The sequence below is a fragment of the Gracilinanus agilis genome, chromosome 3 (genome assembly GCF_016433145.1).
Source record: "Gracilinanus agilis isolate LMUSP501 chromosome 3, AgileGrace, whole genome shotgun sequence".
NCBI lineage: Eukaryota > Metazoa > Chordata > Mammalia > Didelphimorphia > Didelphidae > Gracilinanus > Gracilinanus agilis.
This window is the reverse complement of record NC_058132.1, coordinates 452027028-452053971: the sequence shown is the minus strand read 5'-3', so window position 1 is coordinate 452053971 and position 26944 is coordinate 452027028.

Sequence of the window (26944 nt, the reverse complement as noted above, 5' to 3'; positions counted from 1 at the left end):
AAAACATTGGAATAAATGAAGTCTTCCTCAAAGTGATAAATGTTATCTATCTAAAACCATAAGTAAGCATTATCTATAATTGAAATAAAATTGAGATAAACCCTTCCTAATAAAATCAGGGGTAAAGTAAGGATGCCCATTATTATTTAATATTGTACTAGAAATGCTCACTATAGCAATAAGAGTGGGAAAAGAAATTGAAGAAATTAGAATAAGCGATAATGAAACAAAATTATCACTCTTTGCAGATGATATGATATGCTTAGAGAATCACAAAAAAAAAATAATAGAAATAATTAACAACTTCAGCAAAGTTGCAAGATACAAAATAAACCTACGTAAGTCACTGGCATTTCTATTTACCACCAACAAAATCCAACAACAAGAGATAGAAAAGAAAGTTCCATTCAAAATAACTGTAGACAGTATAAAATACCTGGGGCATACCTACAAACGCAAACCCAGCAATTATATTTTACAATTACATACAATTACAAAACACTCTTCATACAAATAAAGTCAGACCTCAATAACTGGAAAAGAGTGCTGAGCCTATATAGTGAAAATGACAATCCTGCCTAAATTAGTTTACCTATTAAATGCCATACCAATCAAACTACCCAAAAATTATTTTGTAAAAGTAGGAAAAAAATTACTACAAAGTTTATCTGGAAGAAAAAAAGGTCAAGAATGTCAAGGGAATTAATAAAAAAAAAATACGAAGGAAAGAGGCCTGGCCACACTAAACGCCAAATTATACTCTAAAGTGATAATCATCAAAATAATCTAGTACTGGCTAAGAAATAGAGTGGTGGATCCACAGAACAGATTAGGAAATCAACAAATGGCAGTTAATATCCATAGCAACTTAGTGTGTGATAAGCCCAAAGATCCAAGTGTTTGGAGAAAGAACTTGCTATTTGACAAAAACTTCTGTGAGTTAGGATTAAAATTATCTGGAGACTGTGTATGAATTGTAACTATTTGATAGTGAAAGTTGGAGTTAGTGATAGAGAGAAGTACACATTGCCTTGCTAGTTAATTGGTTTGCCACTCACCTTGTGTCTCCTTTTGCTAGCCAAGAAGGGCTGTGCCAAGAAAAGTCAAAGGCCAGCAAGCTGCTTCCTAGCCCAAAGATGGTGCATGGACTACCCCACAGGAAAGTTTCCAGACCCAGACCCAGAGCCAAGAGCCAAGACCCTTGATGCTTCCTCAATCTCTAATTTATATAACTGATGACCTCATTCCTTCTGGGTCTCCCTGGTTGGACAAACTTGACCTTTGTCAGAAGTCAGTCTTCCAGATGCCAGGAATCATATGGAACAAGAAGCAAGCATCTTCCAAGATGCCAGAGAACCAGGAAACCTTTGGCATCCTTCTATAGCATACATGCTCACCCAATCAAAGAGTGAGGCCAGATTTTCAAAACTTTAATTTTTCAAAAGGAAAGAAGGATACAATTTATATTACATTCACATATGGGAAAATTGGAAAGCAGTATGGCAGAGACTTGGCATGAATCAACTTTTCACACCATACATGAGGATACTTGATCTAGAAATAAAAGGTGACAACATAAAAAAAACTAGGAGAACAAGGAAAAGTTTGCCTGTTAGACTCATGAATAAGGGAAGAATTTATAACCAAATGAGACATAGAAAATATTACAAAAATTGAAGTAGATAATTTTGATTATATTAAATCAAAAAGTTTTGTACAAATAAAACTAATGCAACTGAAATTAGAAAAGAAATGACAAATCTAGGAGAAAAGTTTTATAGTAAATATTTTTGACTAAAGCCTATTTTCTCAAGTATATAGAGAACTGAGGCAAATTTATAAGAATACAAAGCATTCCCCAATAGAAAACTGATCAAAGAATATTAGCAGGCAGTTCTCAAAGGAAGAAATTAAAACTATCCATAATCATATAAAAAAAACCCTCTATGTCCATCGATTGGGGAATGGCTGAATAAATTGTGGTATACGATGGTGATGGAATACTATTGTGCTGAAAGGAATAAAGAAATGAAGGAATTCCATGTGAACGGGAATGACCTCCAGGAATTGAGATAGAGTGAAAGGAGTAGAACCAGGAGAATGTTGTACACAGACACTAATACATTAGGCACAATCAAATGTAATGGACTTTTCTATCAGCAGCAATGCAATGACCCAGGACAATTCAGAGGAACTTATGAGAAAAAATGCTGTCTATAACCAGAGAAAGAACTATGGAACCAGAAATGCATTAGAAAATAATATACTTGATTACATAGTGAGATAGGGATGTGATTAGGGTTTTGATGCTAAAGGATCTCTCTACTGCAAATATGAATAACATAGAAATATGTTTTGAACAATGATACATGTATGACCAGTGGAATTGCTTATTGGCTTTTGGAGGAAGGAGGAGAGAGTGGGAGAGGGGAAATTATGAATCATGTAACCATGGAAAAATATTCTAAATAAAAATAAAAAATCCTCCAAATCCCTATTGATTAGTGAAATTAAAATTAAAACAATTCTGAGATACCACCTCACACCTACCAGTTGGCTAACATGACCAAAAAGGAAAATGATAAATGTTGGAGCGGTTGAAGGAAAATTGGGACACTAATACACTATTAGTGTATTAGTGTATTAGGGCAGCTGAGTGGCTCAGTGGATTGAGAGCCAGGCCTAGAGACTGGAGGTCCTAGGTTCAAGTCCGGCCTCGGACACTTCCAGCTGTGTGACCTTGGGCAAGTCACTTGACCCCTACTGCCCACCCTTACCACTCCTGGGCCAAGGACGGTCCCTAGCCCGGATGAAAAAAGGAGGAGGGTTGGGCGTGGGGCTAGCAACCCCATCCTGTAAAAACTACATCTGCTAAAGAAACTGCAACCTAAAGTAGGGGCAGCTGGGCTAGCTCAGTGGATTGAGAGCCAGGCCTAGAGATGAAAGGTCCTAGGTTCAAACCCGGGCTCAGACACTTCCCAGCTGGGTGACCCTGAGCGACTGTGGGACCCATTGCCTACTGGTTGTGGCCCTATGCTCCTAGAATGGAGTCCCAGGATAAAAAAAAAAATACACTATTGGTGAAATTGAACTAATACAATCATTCTGGGGAGCAATATGGAACCAGGCTCAAAGGGCTACAAAACTATGCGTGCCCTTTGACTCAGCAATAGCACTTCTGGGTCTGTGCCCCAAAGAGATTAGAGATAAGGGAAAAGGATCTATTTGTACCAAAATATTTTAGTAGCTCTTTGTAGTGGCAAAGAATTGGAAACTGAGGGGTTGTCCATTACTTGGGGAATGGAGGACAAGTTGTGGTACATGGATGGAATGAAATACAATTTGCCATAGAAAATGACGAATAGGATGAGTTCAAGAAAACCTAGAAAGACTTATATGAACTGATGCAAAGTTGAAGCAAACAGAACCAGGAGAACAACGTATATACCGTAACAGAAATATATGAATATCAATAGTGGAGGACTAAACCATTATCAGCAAAGCAAGTCTCCAAGATAACCACAAGAAACTCATGATGCTAATGCTATTTACAACCAAAAAAGGTGCTCCAGGAACCTTAGTGTTGATCAAAGCATGTCATCTTCCACTATATTTCCTTCATTAGATTTCTAGTGTACGTGTGATATGTGTCTTCTATCATGACATGGACCATATGGAAATATATGAGCATATGAATATATAACATGAAAGTGTAGGTATAACCTGTACCAGACTATTTACCACCTTGGGGGCAGGAGAGAATAGGGAGGGAGAAAATCTGAATTTAAAAATATCAAAAAAATTGTCAAAAATTGTTTCCAAAGGTAACTGAAAAAATAAAAAATTTGGGGGTGAAAAGAAGAGCCACTGGGTAAGAACCTGAACCCTCCACTGGAAGATACAGTCTCACCAAAATTTCACTTTTCTAACCATATCAAGTTGATTTCTTGGTTCTCCAAGTAGAAGGAAGGAACTTAGTTCCTAGTTTTTTAAGTCTTGGAAAAAAAAAAAAACATTTGCAAATGGTTTTATTTACACTGTCAACTTCCCTTATTGGACAAGTCAGATAGCAAGAAAACTAAAAAGACTAGCTTTATGCTAGTCAAATAGTAAGAAAACTAAAAAGACTTGTCCCTGTTCAAACAGCCAATAAGCATCTGAGTTTGGAATTAAACTCAAGTCTTCCTGGCTCCAGATCCTTTGTACTACTTAGCTGCCACCAAATGCACACTTGCTGTCAATAGGGAGGTCTAGGGAGGAACAAGGAACACCAGAAATGCATCATTGACAGCTGCTAATTGGTTTGCACAGGTAAGAAGTGCTGAGCTTTCAGCTGTGAAAGGAGAATTCCTGTGTCTATCCACAAAGCCCACTTCTTTCCCACCTAAGAGCTATGTCAGCTGCTTGGGTCAGTGGACATGGTTTACAATGCCTGCATATAACTCATTTTTATTGCTTCTTGGACATCTCTCAAGGTTGTTGTGAGACTCAAACAAGATAATATATGTAAAGCACTTTGTAAACTTGAGCGCAACTTAAATATTATAATAATTCAATTTATATATTATTCCTTCTTGATCTTTATTCTTTTTTATTGTAGGAAGACCTAATGTATTGAGAAAATCATTATAAAACTCAAAGAAAAGATAAAGAGTAAGAGAAGTTTTTTAAAGACTATGGAAGGATCTTACAAACTTAGTTCAGGGAGAAATTGTTCAACTTTAATCAGCAGGCTTTTGCATTAGCACATGATTGATTTAGTAGCTTTTTATGATTTGATTATCCCAAATATCTATAAAATAACCCCAATTAAACAAAATGGTTTGTGGAAGCAATTGAGGTCAAGTGAAGAACATAATGATTCCATTATCAAAGTTAGTAATATAGTAATATTTAATTTACTACAGGCAATTTGTGCCCAAACACAACATTGGTATTCTAATTACAATTATGTTTTATAAATGATTCACAGTAGGAATTAGAAGAAAAATATCAAGATTAAACTAAAATGTTAAAATATTTCATCATAGGACTTACAAACATAGTAATAAGTCAAAATTCATTTCATTCAAAAAGATATTCAGGATAATTAGATATTAGCATTTCCAGTTAAATTAAACAGGTTTTTTGTTTGTTTTAGTTTTATTATGTATCTTTCCTTGTGACAGTTTCACATATAGGTTAAACAAGTTTACTCCAAAGTTTTCATACTGAGCTGAATTATCTGATAGGGGCCCTAAGTACATACCTGGAGGGTTTCTAGGGCCTAAGTGATCACAAGAAAAGGTAAATAAAGCAGTTTTTGGGGCGCCCTTTTGTCACTTGTAGAGTTCCTCTTTCATGAATTGGGACATGAGAAACAGAGTGGCAATTACCTTTTATTCCTGATCTGGAACTAGACCCACTTTATTATGAACACTGGGAAAACAAATGACCACCATAGGGCAGCAGTAAGAGAGAAAAAAGAACTCTATAATTAACCTCTTCATCATTTCTTATGGCACAGTAATATTCCATCACAATCATATGTAACTTGTTCAGCCATTCCCCAATTGGTGGACATCCCTTCAATTTCCAGTTCTTTGTCACCACAAAGAGAGCTGCTATCGATATCTTAGTACTTAGTTCTTCCCCCTTTTCCCTGATCACCTTGGAGAATAGACACAACAATAATATTGCTGCATCTGAGGGTATACACATTTTTGTAATTCTCTAGGCAAAATTTCAGAATGCTTTCCAAATGGTTAGATCAGTTCACAGTTCCACCAACAGTATATTAATGTCCCCCTTTTTCCTTATCTTCTCCAACACTTGTCATTTTCCCCTTCTCACATTTTAGCCAATTTGATAGGTGGGAGATATGTCAGGACTGTTTTGATTTAAAGCATTTTTTCATATGACTCTATATGACTTGGATTTCTTCATCTAAAAACTTTGTTGAGATATTTTGACTATTTTTCAATTAGGGAATGGTTTATATTCTTATAAATTTGACAAAATTATATATTTGGGATATGAGATGTCTATCGGAGAAACTCTATGAAAATTTCACTTTCCCAATTTTCTGCTTTCCTATCAGATTTGTGGATAGAACAGGAATTTATGAAAAAAGCAAGAGATGGACAGCATTGTAAGATGTAAAATGGATAATTTTTATTATATCAAATTTAAAAGGGTTATATATGTAAAATGAATGTAGCCAAGATTAGAGCTAATTTACTTAATATATCTCCCTTCATGTCTAGGTCAAGGATCCATTTTGCTCTTATCTTGGTAAATAGTATAAAAAGTGATGGGCAAACTTTTCAAAGAGGGGGCCAAAGGAAAGGAAATGTTCATTTGTCAGTCTGTTCCTAAGGTAACTCTTTTGAAGTTTCATTGTATTGTATTCTACTTTTTGTATTCGTCAGATTAGGAATAATGTCACTCGGTGAGATAGAACATTTCAGGGGGCTCGCATCTGGCCTGCTGACTGTAATTTGCCCATCACTTATAAGACATTGCCTATATCTAGTTTCTGCCAAACTGCTTTCCAATTTTCCCCAGATTTTTACCAAATAATGAATTTTTATTCCCCAAACTTGGATCTTTGCTAAAATTGGTTGTTTCAACTAACATTTTTGTTGAATTTCTAGAATTTTCCACATATTGTCTGCAAAAATAGTTTTATTATGTCTTTGCCCATTCTGAGTCTTTCAATTTCTTTTTCTTCTCTTACTACTATTGTTAGCATTTCTAATACAATATTAAATAATATTGGTGACAAAGGGTAACCTTGTTTCATTCCTGATTATACTGGGAAGCCTTTTAGCTTGTCCTCATTATAAATAATGCTTGCTGATGGTTTAGGGAGATGCTTCTTATCATTTTAAGGAAAAATCCATTTATACCTATGCTTTCCAGTGTTTTTAATAGGAATGAGTGCTATATTTTGTCAAAAGATTTTTCTGTACCTATTGATATAATCAGATGGTTTTATTACTTTTGTTATTGACATAATCAATTATATTGATAGTTTTCCCTCTATTAAACCATCCCTGCATTCCTGGTATAAATCTTGTTTGGTCACAATGTATAATTATTGTGCATCCTTTGAAATTCTGACATTGCTGGAGATTAAACTATTTTTGTTTGTCCTAAGAGTCCTAATACTTGGAAAAATGGGTAGAATTTTTAAAAAACCCTTACCTTCTGTTTTGAATCATACCAAGTACTGATTCTAAAGCAGAAGAGTCATAAAGGCTAGGGCATTGGGGTTAAGTGGTTTGTCTAGGGTCACATAGCTAGGAAGTGTCTGAGATCAGATTTGAACCAAGGACCTTCCATCTCTAGGCCTAGCTCTCTAACCACTGAACCTCCTAGCTGCCCTGAATGGGTAGAAATTATAAAGAAAGAAAATGTAAATTTGAGATAAAGGGAAGCTTCCTTGTAATTAGAGCCATTCAAAAATGAGTTGGCATTTATGTTTCCATCTTGTTCAAATTAATGTAATAATTACTTCAAGTAAACAAGAGTAGCTATTTCTATTCATAGCTACCAAGAAAGATAGAGTGTTCTCCTTACTTGGAGGTCTTCAAGCAAAGGCCAGATGTGTAGGGTAGGGTATATTATAGTGAAAGGTTTCTTCCGTACATAATAAATTGGACTAGTTGGCTTCTGAGGATATATTTGAACTCACGTCTTTCTGACTCCAAGTCCAATGTTTCACTCAACTGAGTCTATCAGGATCCGGTACACTTTAATACTTAAAACATTTGTAATTTTATTGCTATGACCATTTTCTTCTCTAGTACAAATCATGACCCCTCTGTGTCTTAGAATGTCTTCATGAATTACCATGGCCAAAAAATGTATCCCCCTGAAGCCAATTTGGTGATAAAGCTTTCTGAACCTAGACTGGTCTTCAGTTTATTATGGGGTCCATACTCATGGGGCTTCTGGATTGACTGAACTTGTCAGAGATTGACTTCCATTGGCATATTTTTTAATACCCCAGGTCATTTCCAAGTCATGGTAAGGCAGTGGGGTCAAATTTCACTAGAATTACTAAGACTATTAAATGGATAACAGGAATACCTAACATCAAGAGTTTTAATTAGAATACTTTTCTAATTAATAATCTAATTGAACATATTTACAAAAGAGAGCTTGAGGAATAGTATGCCTGCAGAGATTCTATCCAGTGAGAATTCTAGTTGCTTTAGTCTGTTTTAATTACACTCTTTAAATAGCATATTCTGGAATACGTCTGTAACCTTTTTCCCAAAGCCCTTTGGCATGAGACTCTCTTATTATTGATGGATATGAAAGCCCTGCCCTGTATGAGGGACAGGGTGGAGGTGACATGGCAAGAGACAGAGAGCATCAATTCTCAGCCTGTCCTCCTCTGGGGTTCATCAAGGACAGTCTCCTTCAAAGACTCATCAAGCTTTGTCTTCCCTAAAAATCACTTCAAGCACTTCTGGTTTTCACCTTTGAGAGAGAAGATGGAAGAGGTTAACCTCATTTCAGCTTGTTGAAGAAAAAGACTTTGGAAAAAACATAATAAAGACTGCCAGCTCCTCAGATGTCTTCCTTAGAGTCTTTTCTTTCAGCAATCTGAAGTGGGGTGCAAAAAAGGGGACTAGCCTAGAAGAGTCTCAAATCAGAACTGGCTAAGAACTAATGCTCTCTGCTTCTTGCCAACTCTACCCTGCCCTTCACACAGGGCAGGGCATTCATCTCCCCCAATAAGGAGAAAGTCCAGTGCCAAATGGCTTTTGAGACAGGGATTACCCATATAAATAAAGTACTATATTTGAATACATAGTTGAAAGAATCTATGTTTTCTCTTTGAGTTTCACTGAGTAATTTTCTTAGCCTGTTAAAATTGCAGGTGAGAGAAACAACTTCATAAAGCTGCATTGAGAGAATTATGAGAAAATAGATCCAAAGCTAGTATATTATAATTTACATTTTTGAAAGGGTAAAAATATAAAATTTAAGGTTGTATAGTTGTAGAAAATATAGTTTTTCCCAGTGGAATTGCATGTGGTCTATAGGGAGGGTGGTGGAGAAGTTTGGGGGGGAAGGAAAGAACATGAACCATGGAACCATGGAAAAATATTCTAAAATAAAAAAGAAAAGAAAAGATTAATATATATATTTGTTATTTCACTTCCTAGCAATTTCAGGTGAGCAAGGTAAACCCTGCCATGCTTCCTCCACCTTCCAACCAGTAAAATACAAGTCCCTTGAAGGCAGGGAAACTGCCTTAATTAATTTTTTACAAATTTTTGAATCTCCAGAGTTTGCCATAGTAACTTGTACTTAATAAACGTTGAAAACTAATTTAAATTGAATTATACTTGCAATTTAAAAAAATTTTTTCAGCTAGACAGATTTTTCTGACAAAATGTTACTATCTTTAGTTAGCATACACACTGTCCAAGCCACATTATATAATTTGGGATATTTCTTTACTCTTAGAAGAATGCCAGGTATATTGAGGCAGTTCTTCCTTATAAGCTGAATTACCAGTATAATACTTTCCTTTTACATGCCTACTTTTTTCTCTTTAGTGGAAACGGAGGAATTGCTGGTGACCTTTCAATACATAATGGTATACATTGTCTAATAGAAAAATATATCTTTTGATCTGGATCTCTAAGTTGGGGATGTAGAAGTCTTGGAGGCTTTTCTCTACTTCAGCATTTTAGACAATTGCTTAGGGAGGGATAAGGGTTGGGATGAGAGGCTTATGTGCCCATGGTGGAGGGCACAAGTGATTTGCCCATAATCCCACATGCAGAATGTTTCAGGGGCAGGATATGAACCCATATTTTCCTAATTTAAAGGCTGACCTACCAATAACTATTCCAGGTTGACTCTCCTAAAAAAATTGGGGAAAGAAAAATCTTAATTGATTTTGGATAATTATTTTAGTGTCTTTTTGAATGAGAATATAATTTCTCCCTTTCTTCTATCAATAGAGGCTTCAGTAAAAAAAATAGAGTAGAGTTGCAATAAAGAATTAAGCATTTAAAATTTTTAATTATTTAATTCAATATAACATAATAATTTGACATAAAATTATGTAACAATTTAAGTTTTTAAATTATATTAAATCACTTGAACTAGTGATGCATTGTTTTTCATTAAATGAAGTTTTAAAAGTAATCTTTTCTCAAAAGAGGAACACAAGTTTTTATACTGTATTTACTCTTGTAAAGGCAGATAATTACTAGTGTTTTAAAATATATGATAAATTAGTAATAGATGTAAATTATATCATTAGAGCAGAAAAAGAGATGTTAGTCAGAGGAAAGGATAACAGATGGATGGCCCATCTGCTCTCCTGATACTCCTACAATGTTAACAGAACAAGAGAAAGGCTCCTGGACGCTGTGTACATCCCATGTGGAGGGCTTAAGGGAGCATATGAACCAGAATTAGTTCTCACAGAATGAGCAGACTTAGATGGGTTTCAATCTGTATAGTTGTTGGTAGTACCTACAGGGATGAGATCAGATCTGTTGCAGTTGTACCACATAATTTCTTCCAGGAGATGTCACTGTGACACAATAATAGTCACCTTGTATTTTAGGTTGAAGGATGAAGGAAAGAATTAACACCCATTCTGAGAACAATGATGCAAGGAGCTTTTTTCCTTATCTGGGTTTTCTTAAAGGCAAAAGTCCTAGTGGAATTTTAGGTACTAAAAGCAATTTATACAACAATGCTCTGTCCAACTTGATAACCTTAAAGTTCATCCACCTTTTTTTAGCTTCTGTGACTTTCATTTTACTTTCTATTAATCATCCCTAGGGATAGTTGTATCCTATGGTATATCATCACCATAATTATTCTATCTCTACGAAAACAAGTTTCTCAACCACAGAATGAGGGTATCAGAGGGCACAATGAAAAGAGAAAGCCGAGAAGGATAAAGACTAGGTAAATATAAGGTTTACTACATGGAGATGAGAGCACAGAGAGGTTCTGAATCATAGGGAATGGCTGAATCAGAGGTACATATTTGTTTTGTTAGCACAGATTTAGTTTATTTAGGCTCCCACTTGCTAGGGAATTGTGGAGGGAGTAGCATCAAAATGGCTGTTCTCTCTCAAAACACTAGGGATCCTGAGGTGAGGGCTCGAGGGAGTCTGGGGATGAGTTTATGAAGTCCTCAGGGACTAGACTGATAAGCTACAGACATTAGGCTTCAGTCCAGGGTGTGATATTCGGGGTAGCAATATCATGAGAGGCATATTCAAATGCTTTCCTGAAACTGAGGTACACTGTGTATTTAGTATTCTGCCAATTTACAAGTCTAGTAACTGCTTGAAAAGGAAATGAAGTTAGTCTGGAATGACCTGTCCTTGATAAAAATGTATTAAGGATTTATTACTGAGTTTGTGGCAGGAATATGTACTTGAATTTCCCAAACATTCAGTCTGGATCTTTCACTCCCACCTTATTTCCATGACAGCTAGAAGCACTTGAAAACTGCTTTTCATTAACTGAGAGATCATAAAGGATCCTTGCACACCCTTTAAAAGACTAAAGGGGGCAGCTGGGTAGCTCAGTGGATTGAGAGTTGGGCCCAGAGACGGGAGGTCCTGGGTTCAAATCCGACCTCAGACACTTCCCAGCTGTGTGACCCTGGGCAAGTCACTTGACCCTCCTTGCACACCCTTACCATTCTTCCACCTCGGAGCCAATACACAGAAGTTAAGGGTTAAAAAAAAAAAAAAAAAAAAAAAAAAGACTAAAGGACCAGAGATTGTTCACTTTACTTTTTTTTTTTTTTTTTACACCATGTTAATATTGATCATACTTCTGACCTGTCCCTGATGGAGATTTCTCTAAGCAAATAAGTATATATAAAAACATAAAGTCAGTTTAACCAATGAACCAATATTTACTGAACACTTATTCCAGATAGGTAGCTAAGAGGGATAGTGGTTTTTCTGAGTTCAAATATGGTCTGAAATACTAGCTGGGTGACCCTGGGGCAAGTCATTTAATTCTATTTGCCTCAGTTTTTTCATCTATAAAATGAGTTGGAGAAGGAAATGGCAAACCAGCCCCATATGTTTGCCAAGAAAACCCCAAATGGTGTCATGAAGAGTGAGGCTGGAGTGTCTAAACAATAGCAATGTTCTAGATAGAAGAGCTCAAAAGCTGTGGCTTTGGGAATAGCAGAATGAAGGCTGGAAATGTGTTCGGAGGGCCCAGGTTTTCACATCTGCCACTTACTACTTAGGAGACTTTTAGGCAAGTGATATATCCTGTCTGAGCCTCAGTTTACTCATCAGTATACTTAGGTTTCCTTCCATCCCTGAACCTAGGATTTTATTGTAGCTCTGAGGCTACTGCTGGGCTCAGGGGTGCTACCAACACTCCCTTTTTGGGGAAGGCCTCTCTGTTTTGTTCCTACTGAATTAAATCATCTTTGGTCCTGGGAAAGCCTAGTTTCTAATGATGGGTATCAGTCTCCTTTTTCTCAGGCTCTTCAGCTTAAGTCCTTTATCTCAGTGCTCCAGGGAAAAAAATTCTTAAGGTTTCCCAAGAGGAGAAGGAAATAAACATTTATTAAGTACCTACTATGCTCTAGGCACTGAAGTACTTTACAAATATTATCTCATTTTTAAAAAAAAATTTCGCATGGTTACATGATTCATGTTTTCTCCTTCCCCTCATCCCTCCACTCTCCCAAAGTTGACAAGCAATTCCACTGGGTTATGTGTGTGCATGTGCGTGTGTGTGTGTGTGTGTGTGTGTGTGTGTGTGTGTGTGTATGAAATCACTTGAACCCATTTCCATATTATTCATTTTTGTAAAAGACCAATCCTTTAAAACCAAAACCCCAAATCACATACTCATATAAACAAGTGATAAATCACATATTTTCTTCTGGGTTTCTACTCCCACAGTTCTTTCTCTAGATGTAGATAGCATTTTTTTCTCATAAGTCCTGGATCTTGGCATTGCTGTTGGTAGCAAAGTCAATTACATTTTTACTTACTGTAAAACTGTACACAGTTTTACTTACTGTGACCAATGTTTGCCTGATTCTGCTCATTTCACTGCGCATCAGTTCATGTAAGTCTTTCCAGTTCTTATAGAAATCAAGCAGTTCATCATTCTTTATAACACAATAGTATTCCATCACCATCATATGCCACAATTTGTTCATTTATTCCTCAATCAAGGGACACCTCCTCATTTTCCAATTTTTTGCTATCACAAAGAGCTCAACTATAGCAAATATTATCTCATTTGTTCCTCACAACAATCCAATGAGGTAAGCACTATAATCCTCATGTTATAGTTGAAGAAACTGAGACAGCTGAAGCTAAGTGACTTACCCAGGGTCACAGAGCTAGTGTGCCTCAGAGGCTAGATTTGAATTCAGACTGACTGCTCTATTCACTCTGCCACCAAGCTGAGGGAGAGGAAAACATACTAAGTATATAAAGTGAGTTAAGTATGGGACAAATATCTTACAAAAAAGAGATGATGAAGTAGAAGAATCTCCTAAGATAAGACTGACTAAACAAGGGGCAATAACTAACTATTGTCATTCCTTGATGCTTGATGGATGCTTTAAAAAAATCATGTTTGTGTGAAGGAATTTTCAGGACTGCTGATTAGTCATTTTATATTTTGCTCAGCCTTACTCTCTCCAAATAGTTCCTGATAGAGCCCTCAGGAAACTCTGTAATAGATTAATGAAGAGATGGTTTGTGAATCCTTAGGAAGATTATCAATACCCAGTTAGCATGGGTTTATCAAGAATGAAGCATGCCAAAGGAACTTCATTTCCTTTACTAATAATGTTATTAGACTTTATCAAAGTTTAAAACTGTACTAAGACTTTTAGAACACTGTGTGTGTGTGTGTGTGTGTGTGTGTGTGTGTGTGTGTGTATAAACACATATATACGTACATATATAGGGGACAGCTAGGTGACTCAATGGATAGAGCAATGAACCTAGCATCAGAAAGAAAAGTTCAAAACCAGTCTCAGGCACTTACTAGCTCTGTCACCCTGGGGAAGGCAATTAATGTCTGTTTGCTTTAATTTACTAGAGAAGAAAATGACATTCCAGAATTTTGGCTAAATTATGGACAGTACAGTCCACGGAGACACAAAGAGTTGGACATGACTGAGCAACAACAACAACGTGTGTGTGTGTATATATATATACATATATATATACACATACATATATATATATATATATGTATGTATAAGTTGTTTAATGAAGGACACTAATGTCTTTGTAAAGCAAGAGCTTGAGATGGACCTTGTCACTTGGGTACTTACCTAACATTGTTTCCTCTTTTTCCCCTGTCTCTGGTACTCGATCATAGATTCTTCTCTGCATTCAATCATTTTCTTTTTAACTTCCCTGATAAAACCTCTCTCTATGCTACATGACAACTCTCTCCTTTTGTATAGCCACTGAATCATGCCTAATGCCCTGAACTCCTAAGCTCCTAAACACTTAATACCATTGCTGGCCTCTATATATTTCCCTCCCTGTACAAAGAGCAGCAGACCCAGCCCTGAGGGTGCTTTTGATGGTTTTTTTTTTAACTTCTAAAAATTATTATTGACTTATTTATTAGCATTCTTTTCTTTTAAAATTTGAGTTCCAAATTATCTCTTGTCCTCCCACCACTTCTCCACCTAGTGAGAAGGCAAACAAAATAATATCAGTTAGTTACATATATGAAATCATGTAAGACATATTTTCATTTTAGGTATAGCACCAAAAAAGCAAAAAACAAAAACAAAAAACTAGACAATTAAACTTCTATTTGCATTTGGAGTTCATTGGTTCTCACTCTGGCAGTAGGTAGCATTTTTTTTTCATAAGTCCTTTGGAGTCTCTGATCACTGTATTGATCAGAGCAGCCAAATCTTTCACAGTTGATAATCATTACAATTTTGCTGTTACTATGCATAATGATCTCCTAGTTCTTCTCACTTCACTTTTCATCAGTTTATATAGATCTTGCCCTGTTTTTTCCAAAACTTCCCCCTTCGTCATATAGCATGATAGTACTATATCCTACAATTTGTCTAGTCACTCCCCAATTGATACTGAGGCTGCTTTAAAAAAAAAAAAAGGTTTTATTGATACCTTTTTTTTTAACATCACCATAATTTCCCCAATTATTTCTCCCTTTTCCCCACCCAGGAAGCCATCCCCTATGACAAATAGTGTTTTTGAAAGACAGAAACAGGAAAAAAAATCATCATCAATACATCAAAAATATATACAATGGGGGTGGGGGGTCAGCTGGGTGGCTCAGTGGATTGAGAGCCAGGCCCAGAGATGGGAGGTCCTGGGTTCAAATATAGCCTCAGACACTTCCCAGATGTGTGACTCTGGGCAAGTCACTTAATCCCCATTGCCTAGCCCTTATTGCTCTTCAGTCTTGATTCTAAGATACAAGGTAAGGGTTAAAAAAAACTATATATATATATATACACACACACATATGCAATGGGTAACATTTGTGGACTTCTATATTACTTCTATATAAACTATATATATGTACATATATATACACACACATATGCAATGGGTAACATTTGTGGACTTCTCAACTCTGTAAAGAGGTTTGACTCTTTGAGCCATGCTTGCTTTTCATAATTTTGCAATATTCATTTTGTATTATTTGAGATTCTTTTTTTATACATTATTATACTTGTTATGCATGCTGTTTTCTTGACTCTACTTGCTTCACTCTTCATCAGTTTATATAGATCTTTCAGTGTTTCCTTTTATTCATCATATTAATCATTTCTCACAGCACAGTAATATTCCATTATATTCACATGTTAGAATTTGTTTAGCCACTCTCCACTTGATAGGTATCTACTTTGTTTACAATCTATTTGCTATCATTACAAGTGTTTCTATATTTTGGTGTATGTAAAGACTTTATTTTTATTAATGGCTTTCTTGGGTTTTAAACCTGGTAGTGGAATCTCTGGGTCAAAGTATTTTAGTCACTTTATTTGCATAATTCCAAAATATATTGATTCAATGCCACCAACAAAGTAATAGTGTATATGATTAGGCCCCTTCTTGATGCCCTTGAATAGGCTTGGTAAATTGTGATGAGTTGTATGCCTCCAGACTACAAAGCTCTTCGTTCCTTCTTTGCTGAATGTCCCCATAACATCCTGGACCTCTGATATTGAGCCAAGAATGGGGCAGATATACAGGGAAGAAAGAACCTAGGCATTCCCAGACTATAGGGCCCGATGCTTTTATTATTTCAACGATTTAAGTCCTCTTTCTAGCAATTTCCTTCTTTAAGAACTTTTAATCTTTTAACACCAGGAATGCAAATTATTTTCTGGTGGCTGAAATGTGCCTGCTGATTGGTGCCATGTGGGAATTTCTTGGCATAACTACACTTATTTCTTCCCACCTTCCTGTTTTAGCTGTATTATTTTTCCTATGGTGGTAACAAAAACTAGAAATGTCCTCATCTTGCAATGTAGTTTTTTTTAAAAAACACTTTAAATTATGAGTACTCTGTAGAGGAGAGTATATAAATTTGCTTGTCTTTAGTGTTTTTGATTTTATGAGTATATAGCAGTAATATTGAAGGGAAGAGATGCTGGAACTGTTCTTTAGTATACCTGTTCACACTGCTTTCTCTTATTTATTAGTTTATTGCTATTATTATAAGATTAGTCAGTTATTTTTTTTGCAAAGGTAAAGAGAGAAATTATATCTCCATATTCCTATGTAAGGATGGTGTTCTCTCCTTCGGCAATTAATATTATTAGAGAAGACCCAAACACCTCAAGTGAATCAAACAAACAAAAGTGAACCAGGTGTAAATAAGTCCTTAATCAATTCCAGAGAACTATAAGGATTTGGACAACAGATGAAGGGCAGGTGATGCCGCCCCCCCCCCCAAATGCTCTAAATCATTATTGTGAAGGGTTAAATTTTGGTTGGGGCAGGAGTTTGATCAAAAGTGTGCAGTTTATTAAACACAAAACACTTATTTTATTATTAGGAAATACAGATAGGAAATAGGAAGGAGGAAAGTGAAAGTAATCTTATAATAAATTATAACTATACCCAAGATCCCAATCCTAACTAAACTTTTCTAGAAAACTCTACATCTATCTGTCTCAGAGGGCAGTATCTTCTGCTAGGCTAAAGCCCTTGCCTACTCTCATTACTCTATCTGATAATATTACCACTATCTATCTACCTTATCTACCCAAGTTAATCAATAATCAGTAGGGCTATTAAGGCCTTAATTCAGTTCTTTGACTCCAGTAAGAGAGATTGCTAGCAGCACAACCTCTTCCTAGGAGACCCAGAGGCAAAAGCCCTTTTTCAACAACTACAACTTACAAACCACAGAGATTGCTAGTAGCACAACCTCTTCCCAGGAGACCCAGAGGCAAAGGCCCTTTTCAACAACTGCAACTTACAAACCACACTCAGCCACACTCTTCTAACTATGACCAACTGCCAATTGGCACAGCAGGGGGGTTCTGACTGCCAAACTGTATAGCAGGGGTTCTCTTACTGAAAAATATCATTGCTCCTTTTCCTCTTAAATATAAAAAAGGAGAAATTAATAAAAACTCAACATTATAGATTAGAGAAATGCAAATTAAACAACTCTGAGGTGTCACCTCACATCTCTAGACTGGTTACTTTGATAGAAAAGGGAATTGATAAATGTTGTAAGGGGATATGGGAAAATTGGGACACTAATGCATTATTTTTTTTAAATTTAAACATTTATTAATAATCATTTTTAACATGGTTACATGATTCATGCTCCTACTTTCCTCTTCACCCCCCCCCCCGCACTCCCCCCACCCATGGCTGACGCACATTTCCACTGGCTTTGTCATGTGTCCTTGATCAAGACCCACTTCCAAATTGTTGGTGGTTGCATTGGTGTGGTAGTTTCGAGTCCACATCCCCAATCATGTCCACCCCAACCCATGCATTCAAGCAGTTGCTTTTCTTATATGTTTCCTCTCCTGCAGTTCTTCCTCTGAATGTAGGTAGCGTTCTCACTAATGCATTATTGATGGTGCTGATCTAACCATTCTGGAAAGCAATTTGGAACTATGCCCTAAAGGCTATAACACTAGGCATACTCTTTGACCCAGCAATACTATTACTAGGGCTATATCCCCAAAGAGATTTTTTTAAAAGAAAAAGAATCTACATGTACAAAAAAAAGCAGTGCTTTTTGTGGTGTCAAAAAATTGGAAATTATGGGGATGTCCACCAATTGGGGAATGGTTGAATAAATTGTGGTATATGATTATGATGGAATACTATTGTGCTATAAGAAAGGATAAGGATGCTGTTCAGAAAAACATTGAAAGACTTATGTGAACTAATACAAAGTGAAATGAACAGAACCAGGAGAACATTATACATAGTATAGCAATATTGTTCAATGATCAACTGTGAAAGACTTCACTATTCTCAGCAAAACAAAGATCTAAGACCACTCAGAAGGACTTATGATGAAAAATGTTATCTACCTCCAGAGAAAGAACTAATAGAGTCTGAATACAAATTGAGCCATAATATTTTTTTTATCTTTTTTGGTTTTTGTTTTCTTTTGCAACACAAGTAACAAGGAGATATATTTTGTATAACTGCAAATGTATAATCTACTCAAATTGCCTGTTTTCTTTTTGTGGGGAGGGGGAAATAAATAATATTTTTAAAAGGAAAAAAGAACACGTTATTGGATTTGGCTGCCCTCCTGCATTTTAAGAGTTGGTCCCACTTATGTTCATTGTTATAACTGTTAATTGTATATTTCCCTTTATCGTACCCTCATACTTTTTCTTCATGCTCCTCTTTACAAAGAATGTAGTGAAAGAGAAGAAATGTGATCAATATTAATCATCTGTAATTGAATCTGTCTTCTACTCCAATGCCCTCTCATCTGCCTCTCAGTTACACAATGATTTTTGGTTCTTTAAAAAAAAAATGAAATGTTTTATTTCTTTCTAATTACACGTAGAAACAATTTTTAACATTTATTTTGTAAAATTTTAGTTCCAAATTCTTTCCCTCCCTTTTTCCTCTCCTCCCTCATTGAGAAGGCAAACAATTTGATATAGGTTAGGGGCAGCTAGATAACACAGTGGATTGAATACCAGGCCTGGAATTGGGAGGACCTGGATTCAAATCTAACCTCAGCCACTTCCTACTTGTGTCTAAGCAAGTTACTTAACCTCTCCTGACCTGACCCTCCCATTGCATAGCCTTTGCTATTCTTCTGCATTAGAATTGATACTCTGACAGAAAGCAAGAACTTTTTAAAAATTGATATGTTATACAGGTAGAGTTATGTAAAACATATTTCTTTATTAGTCATGTTGCAAAAGAAAATGCAGATCAAACACAACAAATGAAGAAGAAAAAGAAAGTTTTAAAAAGCATGCTTTGATCTGCATTCACACTCCTTCAGTTCTTTCTCTGGAGGTAGAGAGAATTTTTCATTACAAATCCTTCAGAACTGTCTTAGATCTTGTCTTAGAATAACTAAGCCATTCACAGGTAATCACTAAATGCTACTGCTATTACTATAAATAATTTTCTTCTGGTTTGGTTCATTTCACTTTGCATCAGTTCATGTAAGTTTCTTCAGGTTTTTCTGAGAGCATCCTGCTTGTCATTTCTTATAGCACAATAGTATTCCATTATTATTATATATCACAACTTTTTCAGCCATTCCCCAATTGATGGACAACCCTCAATTTTCAATTCTCTGCTACCACAAAAAGAGCTGCTGTAAATATTTTTGAATATGTAGATTCTTTTCCTTTTTCTTTGATCTCTGAGATACAGACTTAATAGTAGTATTGCTGGGTCAAAATGTATGCATGATTTTATAGCCCTCAATAATGTTTTCAATAAACATACACAAAGTATAAAGATCCATAGAGCCAAAATAATAAACTAGAGCAGAAATGATTCTTCTTCAAGTTACTTTAAAAAGCAAGGATAACAGTCATCATTTAAGACAAGTAAACACAATTAAAACTATTCTATAAGGCCAAATAGTAAATTAAATAAAATCAGTACTTACTTGACAGGTACTGAATAGCATAACTTCTGAAAAGAAAAACTAATTGAATTACTGGCAGAAGAGAAGACAGAAATATAATAGAGTCCTTAATCTACCCTTTTCAGAACTAGGGGTAGAAGAATGTCTGAAAAGAAGACCAAAAAAGCAAAAAATTAAGGATGTGAATGAAATTTTATAAAACTTAGAATATGATAGCCCTTTAATAGTTCCTGAATGGGAATAGAAAGAAATAGAAACACTTATTAAAAACCTATACAAAGGGGGCAGCTGGGTAGCTCAGTGGATTGAGAGTCAGGCCTAGAGACGGGAGGTCCTAGGTTCAAATCTGGCCTCAAACACTTCCCAGCTGTGTGACCCTGGGCAAGTCACTTGACCCCCATTGCCCACCCTTACCACTCTTCCACCAAGGAGCCAATACACAAAAGTTAAGGGTTTAAAAAAAAACAAAAACCTATACAAAGCATCCTTACAAAAAAACCATGTTCTAAGGCATACAACTTCATAAACAAATGCAGAAAAGTAGAAATATTAAACATATACTTTGGTGACAAGAAAATAAAAATTATAATTAAGAAAAGGCTTTGAAGAAAGGATTCAAGCTTAAATTTAGACTAATTCAATCCCAAAGAATTGGTGAGTGAAAGAGCATAGTTCATATAAATCAATAATTTCAGCATAGAAAATGACATCAATGAGGTAACATACCAAAATTTTGGGAATATAGACAAAGCAGTCCTAACGGGAAAATGCATGTATCTAAACACTTTCATCAATAACAACAAAAATACATATCAATGAATTGGAAAAAAATCTGGAAAAGGAACACATAAAAAACAACTTCCAAATAAATGCTACAATATAAATTCTGAAAAATATGAGAGGAACATAACTGAAATTTTAAAAATTAAAATTGATAAATAAAACTGGAAACTACTACTTTAAAGAATAAAATATACAAACCATCAGTTTAGTTTGATTTTTAAAAATAGAGATAGAACAGAAATTGCCATAATCAAAAATGAAAAAGGACAATTCCAAACAAATTAAGAAATAAAGGAAATTATTAGAAATTATTTTTCTCAATTATTTGCCAATAAAACCAACAACTATGGTTACATTATTCATGTTCTTTCCCTTCCCTCCTTCCACCCCCTCCTATAGCCAATGAGCTATTCCTCTACATGTGTCATTGATCAAGACCTATTTCCATATTATTAATATTTGCACTAGGGTGATAGTTTAGAGTCTACATCCCCAATCATATCCCCATTGACTCATGTGATCAAGCAGTTGTTTTTCTTCTGTGTTTCTACTTCCAAAGTTCTTTCTTTGGATGTGAATAGTGTTCTTTCTCATAAGTCCCTCAGAATTGTCCTGGATCATTGCATTGCTGCTAGTAGAGAAGTCCATTACATTCTATTGTGCCACAGTGCATCTGACTCTGTGTATAATGTACTCCTGGTTCTGCTCCTTTCACTCTGCATCAGTTCCTGGAGGTCATTCCAGTTCACATGGAATTCCTCCAGTTCATTATTCCTTTTAGCACAATAGTATTCCATCAACAGATACCACAATTTGTTCAGCCACTCCCCAATCTAAAGGCATCCCCTCATTTTCCATTTTTTTTGCCACCACAAAGTGTGTGACTATAAATATTTTTGTACAAGTCTTTTTCCTTATGATCTCTTTGGGGGTATAAACCCAGTAGTGGTATGGCTGGATCAAAGGGCAGGCAGTCTTTTAAAGCCCTTTGCCTTCCAGAATGGTTGGATCACTTCATAACTCCACCAGCAGTGCATTAATGTCCCAATTTTGCCATAACCCCTCCAATATTTATTACTTTCCTTTGCTGTCATATTAGCCAATCTGCTAGGTGTGAGGTGGTACCTCAGAGTTGTTTTGATTTGCATCTCTCTAATTATAAAAGATTTGGAACACTTTTTCATGTGCTTATTGATAGTTTTGATTTCTTTATCTGAAAATTGCCTCTTTGTGTCCCTTGCCCATTTATCAATTGGGGAATGGCTTAATTTTTTTGTACAATTTATTTAGCTCCTTATGAAATTGATTAATTAGATCTTTGTCAGAGGTTTCTGTTATAAAGGTTTTTCCCCCAATTTGTTGCTTCCCTTGTAATTTTGGTTGTATTGGTTTTGTTTGTACAAAAACTTTTTAATTTAAGAACAAGCCATAAATGAATACTTCAAGACTTTATGGACTTCCAGGTGAATAATAAAATGTTGCTCCCAGTAGACCACACTCTCACCATTGTTTTATTGACTTCATATGCTTGCTAAATAAACTTCTCCTGCAACCTCCTAAATTTCTTGTTTCAAATAGCCTTAATATCCTTTAACTCTCATGATGGAAGAAGTTAGTTCTCCAGAGGTAGTAACTCTGAGGGTAGTAATGGAATAATAGACTGGACTGAGGCTTTCTTCTCACAAATGACAATTCCCAATCCCATTCTTAACTCCTGCTCCTATTTTTTCCCCTCATCGCACTAACTTTAGCATTGTTTAACAATGTCAAAGTCTGAGATTATGCTTCTCACCTGTGACTTGTTTCTACTCTCATTAGCACTGCCTTTTTTCCTTATGCTATTACTAAATCCATAATTTGTTTCTCTGCTTTCAATTTTAAAAATGTACTTTTGCCTCTGATCACTGAGTAACAATGATAATATCTTTTCAATTTCCTCAGATTGGTAATCCAGTTTTTCTGAAGTCATTAATAAGAGCCAAGAAATTATTAATCTTTTTAGATGTCTATGCTCCCTGTCGAGCTGCTTTTGCATCCATTGCGCTAACCCTGCAGGGCACATCCCTCCTTATTTCACTGAGAGGGTACCTCACATAATAGTAATAGTATTTCAGCAACAAGATACCAGGGTTCTATATCTGCCTGTTCAATAACACATGGCTCCCTTTCTCCCACATCACCCTCCTCATACTTCAACAATGAATAAAACAATGTAGTCATTGCAATCAACTTTTGCCAATCAATGCCAAATATTCTGGGTCATTCTCAAGTCAGTCTAGTCATTCAGGTTTAGGTTTAGAATGCAATGGGATGTCATAAAAATGTAAGAAAAACAAATTTACTTTAGATAAGATTTTAAAAGATACAATTGAGATAAAATGTTACTCCCTTTTGGCTTTATGTTCTCCACAGCATTGGCTGTGCTGTCAGAAAGGCACTCCTTCAGGGCTATGGGAATTCTGTTGAAACATCTAAAATATTGAATTCTCATAAATTGGGTCTTTTATGCCTCAAGTGACAAGGAAACCAGACCAGTACTGTTCCCATTTCCTTCCTACTTAAAGGGAAGACTAGTTCTGCCTATAAATGATAGGTGCTGCTCCTACCTCACTCACCAAATTAGAAGCTTAGTATCTCAGAACAGGAGCTTGGAGTGCTGGGTCATGGGAGGAGGCTGGAACATAGGACTCTTGGAAAATGAAGATAACCAAAGAAGGTCATAGTAGGACTGTGACTAAGCTACAGCATGGTGAAAGCCTATTCCCAGGGCCTCTTATTCTATTATAACTCTTATTCTATATCTTGGGACTTTGGTGAGTAACTAGATTAATGCTATTGTAATAGAAACCCCTAACAAAGGGGATCAGTTATTTTTTCTCTTTCAAGGGTATTAAAATGTCCTTGAGACTTAACTGTCTGGGAAAAGTGAGGCAATTAATAGAGCTGCCTGTTTGCCCGAGAACAAAAAAAGTCATGAGGATCTCCAGTTGGATGATGAGGCTTGACATAAAGACAGTAATGGGCAACAGAAATTCCTAACTGAATCAATGCATTATCCCCAGTGATTCCTTTTCCGGCTTTAAATGTTATTCCTTTGTTATGGTTAAGTAAACTACCTTTTGTTAACAATTAGATGGTCTATGAGTATTTCAATTCATTCCATTCTTGAACCAAAGGTACCATTTTGATCTGATCAACTCAGGTTTACCACAAAGAAAGAGTTAGGAGCCTACTGTTACCTTAAGAGGCTGGTATGTGGTGAACGTGCTCTAAATTTATTTCCTAAACCAGCGATAAACAGGAAAGTAATATCCACCTTCTAATTAGTCAGCTCAGTCAAGAAATATTAAGCACTTATTACACGACAGGCACTGTACTAAACCCTATGGATATAAAGGAAGGGAAAAGAAGTTCCTATCATCAAGGAGTTTATATTCTAATGGGTGAGGCATAGAAAAATAGATATATACATAAGATGCATACAGAGTAGATGTACGGGATTTTTTGTCACCAAATAACTGAAGATCCTTAAAAGGGTTTTACCACTGCCAGCCAATGGGGCCTTTGGAGTCAGAATATTCAAGGAGAATCCTTTTAAAAGGTGTTTGGTGTTTTTTAACCCTTATTTTCTATCTTAGAATTAATACTGTATAAGAGCTAAGCAATGGGGGTTAAATGACTTTTTCCGGGTCACAGAAATAGAAAGTGTCCGAGGTTGGATTTGAAACTAGGACCTCCTATCTCTAGGCTGGGCTCTCAGTCCACTCAGCCACCTGGCTGCCCCCTACTTAAAGTGGTTTTGACTCAGAAATGCTCAGGTTCTTTCCAGGTTAGATCTGTATCTCTACAGACATTTGAAAAGTTCTAGAAGTACATATGGATGGAGGGAAGGGTCAACATATAAGCAGTATGCACCTGTTGTGCATTTTTTGTTGTAGTGCTCCTTTAGGAGCTTTAGAGCTCAAAACAATACCATATGGGCCACCACAATTTATTGTGTCTGTCAATATTTATATCCCTAGTTGGCTTTTTCTGAATCCTTTTTTGGTAATTTCTGTGCTGTCTTGAGTAATAAAGCCCTACCTTACTGATAAGAAGAACAAACTCCACTGTGTGAGTACAATCTACTTTTAGAATACTGCATTATAAGGTGTAATCTATTAAAATATCAATGCCTCCCTGCCCCAGGCAACACCTCTCTTTTTCTGACTGGTTGGGAAAGCAGAGACTGAGGATTTAATAATTTAAAATGAGGTATTGGATTATATTCCCCAGTATTACAATGTTCTAACTTGTACTCACTTTAAAACAAAATATGAAATATGCCATCTTGATTTAAGTCAAGCAGGGCTAAAAGGATAAATAGTCCTTCATCTCTCACCTCCCTTTCTTAATATTGCAGACAGTGGCCAGATATGTACACCTTAGTTTGGATTTTACTCTTGCATCTATGCATATTTAATAATTTTTGATAGGAACAATGAAGATGATGATGGTAATAATAAGTCATTTTAGAATTATTGGCTTATGAGATGAGGGGCATCATGGAAGAATAGCAGTTAAGTCTGTGTGAACAATCACAATCACAAGTTGCTTAACCTTTAGCTTTCGGTCCTCTCACCCCCCACCCCACTCAGTCAACTCTTAAAGACTTTAAATTATGGAGAATAGAACAGATCCTAGGCCCAGATTGTGAAAATGTGTGTGTGTGTGTGTGTGTGTGTGTGTGTGTGTGTGTGTGTGTGTTTGTGTGTGTGTAGAGATAGACAGAGAGATGTGACACCAGTAATAGGTGACAAATCAGAATGACAGATTTTGTGTATTTCAATTTAAAGTTAATGCCAAGTGGTATTAACTTTTCAGAGCAGAGTGTTGGTAAGGTCAACCACAGGGTTCTAGTTCATAAAGAAAAAGGCACAATGCTGCCTAATTCAGAGGCAGCTAGTTATCCAGAAAATAAGTACCTTGGTCAGTATCAGAAATTAGTTAAATTACTAGTGGCTTAATCACTATCTTCACTATCATAAATATATCAAAAATAACTCACTATTGTTTATCCCACTAATGGTAAGCCACCTTTGGATACTTAAGATAACATAGTATGTATAATTTAATTCAATAAAGCTATATTACACTTGTTTCTATTGAGATAAAAATAACTTAGACCTAGTAAAAATCAGTTTTCAGTTATTAAATTTCTTCTGTCTTCTTCAGGGTCCATAAGCATAATTCAAAGATAATTATCCTTATTTTGATTCTACAGGCGCATTATTGTAGTTTCTCTAACAAGAGTTATTAATAGGGAAATAGAGACAAATTCCCCAGAGATCTTAATTATCAGTTTTTTAAAACCAGGAGTATACAGCACTGTTAAAATTGTGAATGTTGGAGGCTAGAGCTCTGGAGTTTCCCTCATTTTGCTTTCCATCACTGTTAACTCAGGGTTGCACCTACAAAATTATCTGGCACTCTTCCTACAGAGCCAGAAGGATTATATCTCCGTTTCCCTATTGATTATTCACCTCTATGAAAAAAGCTGCATTAACTTGACCTAAAGTAATTCCAAATCTAGTATTTCCTGTTCGGAGATTGTCAAAGATTAATATCGGTAATACGTTTTTCGGTTCCATTAGACAAACTCAATGCAGCGAACATTATTGCGAGTTTGCCATGTGGAAGCTTTAGATTTTATTCAAGGTGTCTATTTCCTATTACAGTACTGCATATTTTTGATTTATTGGAAGCAGTAACCGGATACAGTCTCAACGTCAGTGTTTCTTTTTTAAAAGAGGAATCCCTGAAGCATTCCGCCTTCCCACCTTGTTTTTGAACCTAGTTTTATTTTACTATTTTAAATACTATTTAAAGCAAAAAGCAGGTGGCATTCTTGTCATATGCACCGCGGCCACGGAAAACAAATAATCTTTCACATCGTTTTGGTCTCCACCCTTAATTTTAGTTAAAAAAAAATGCAAATCTTGCTGGAGTCCTACAAAGGTCTAAAGACTCTATCCTCTTCTGTTTGCTATGACTTCATAGCCTCACTACTAGCTGGGGAATCTGCAGCATGGGG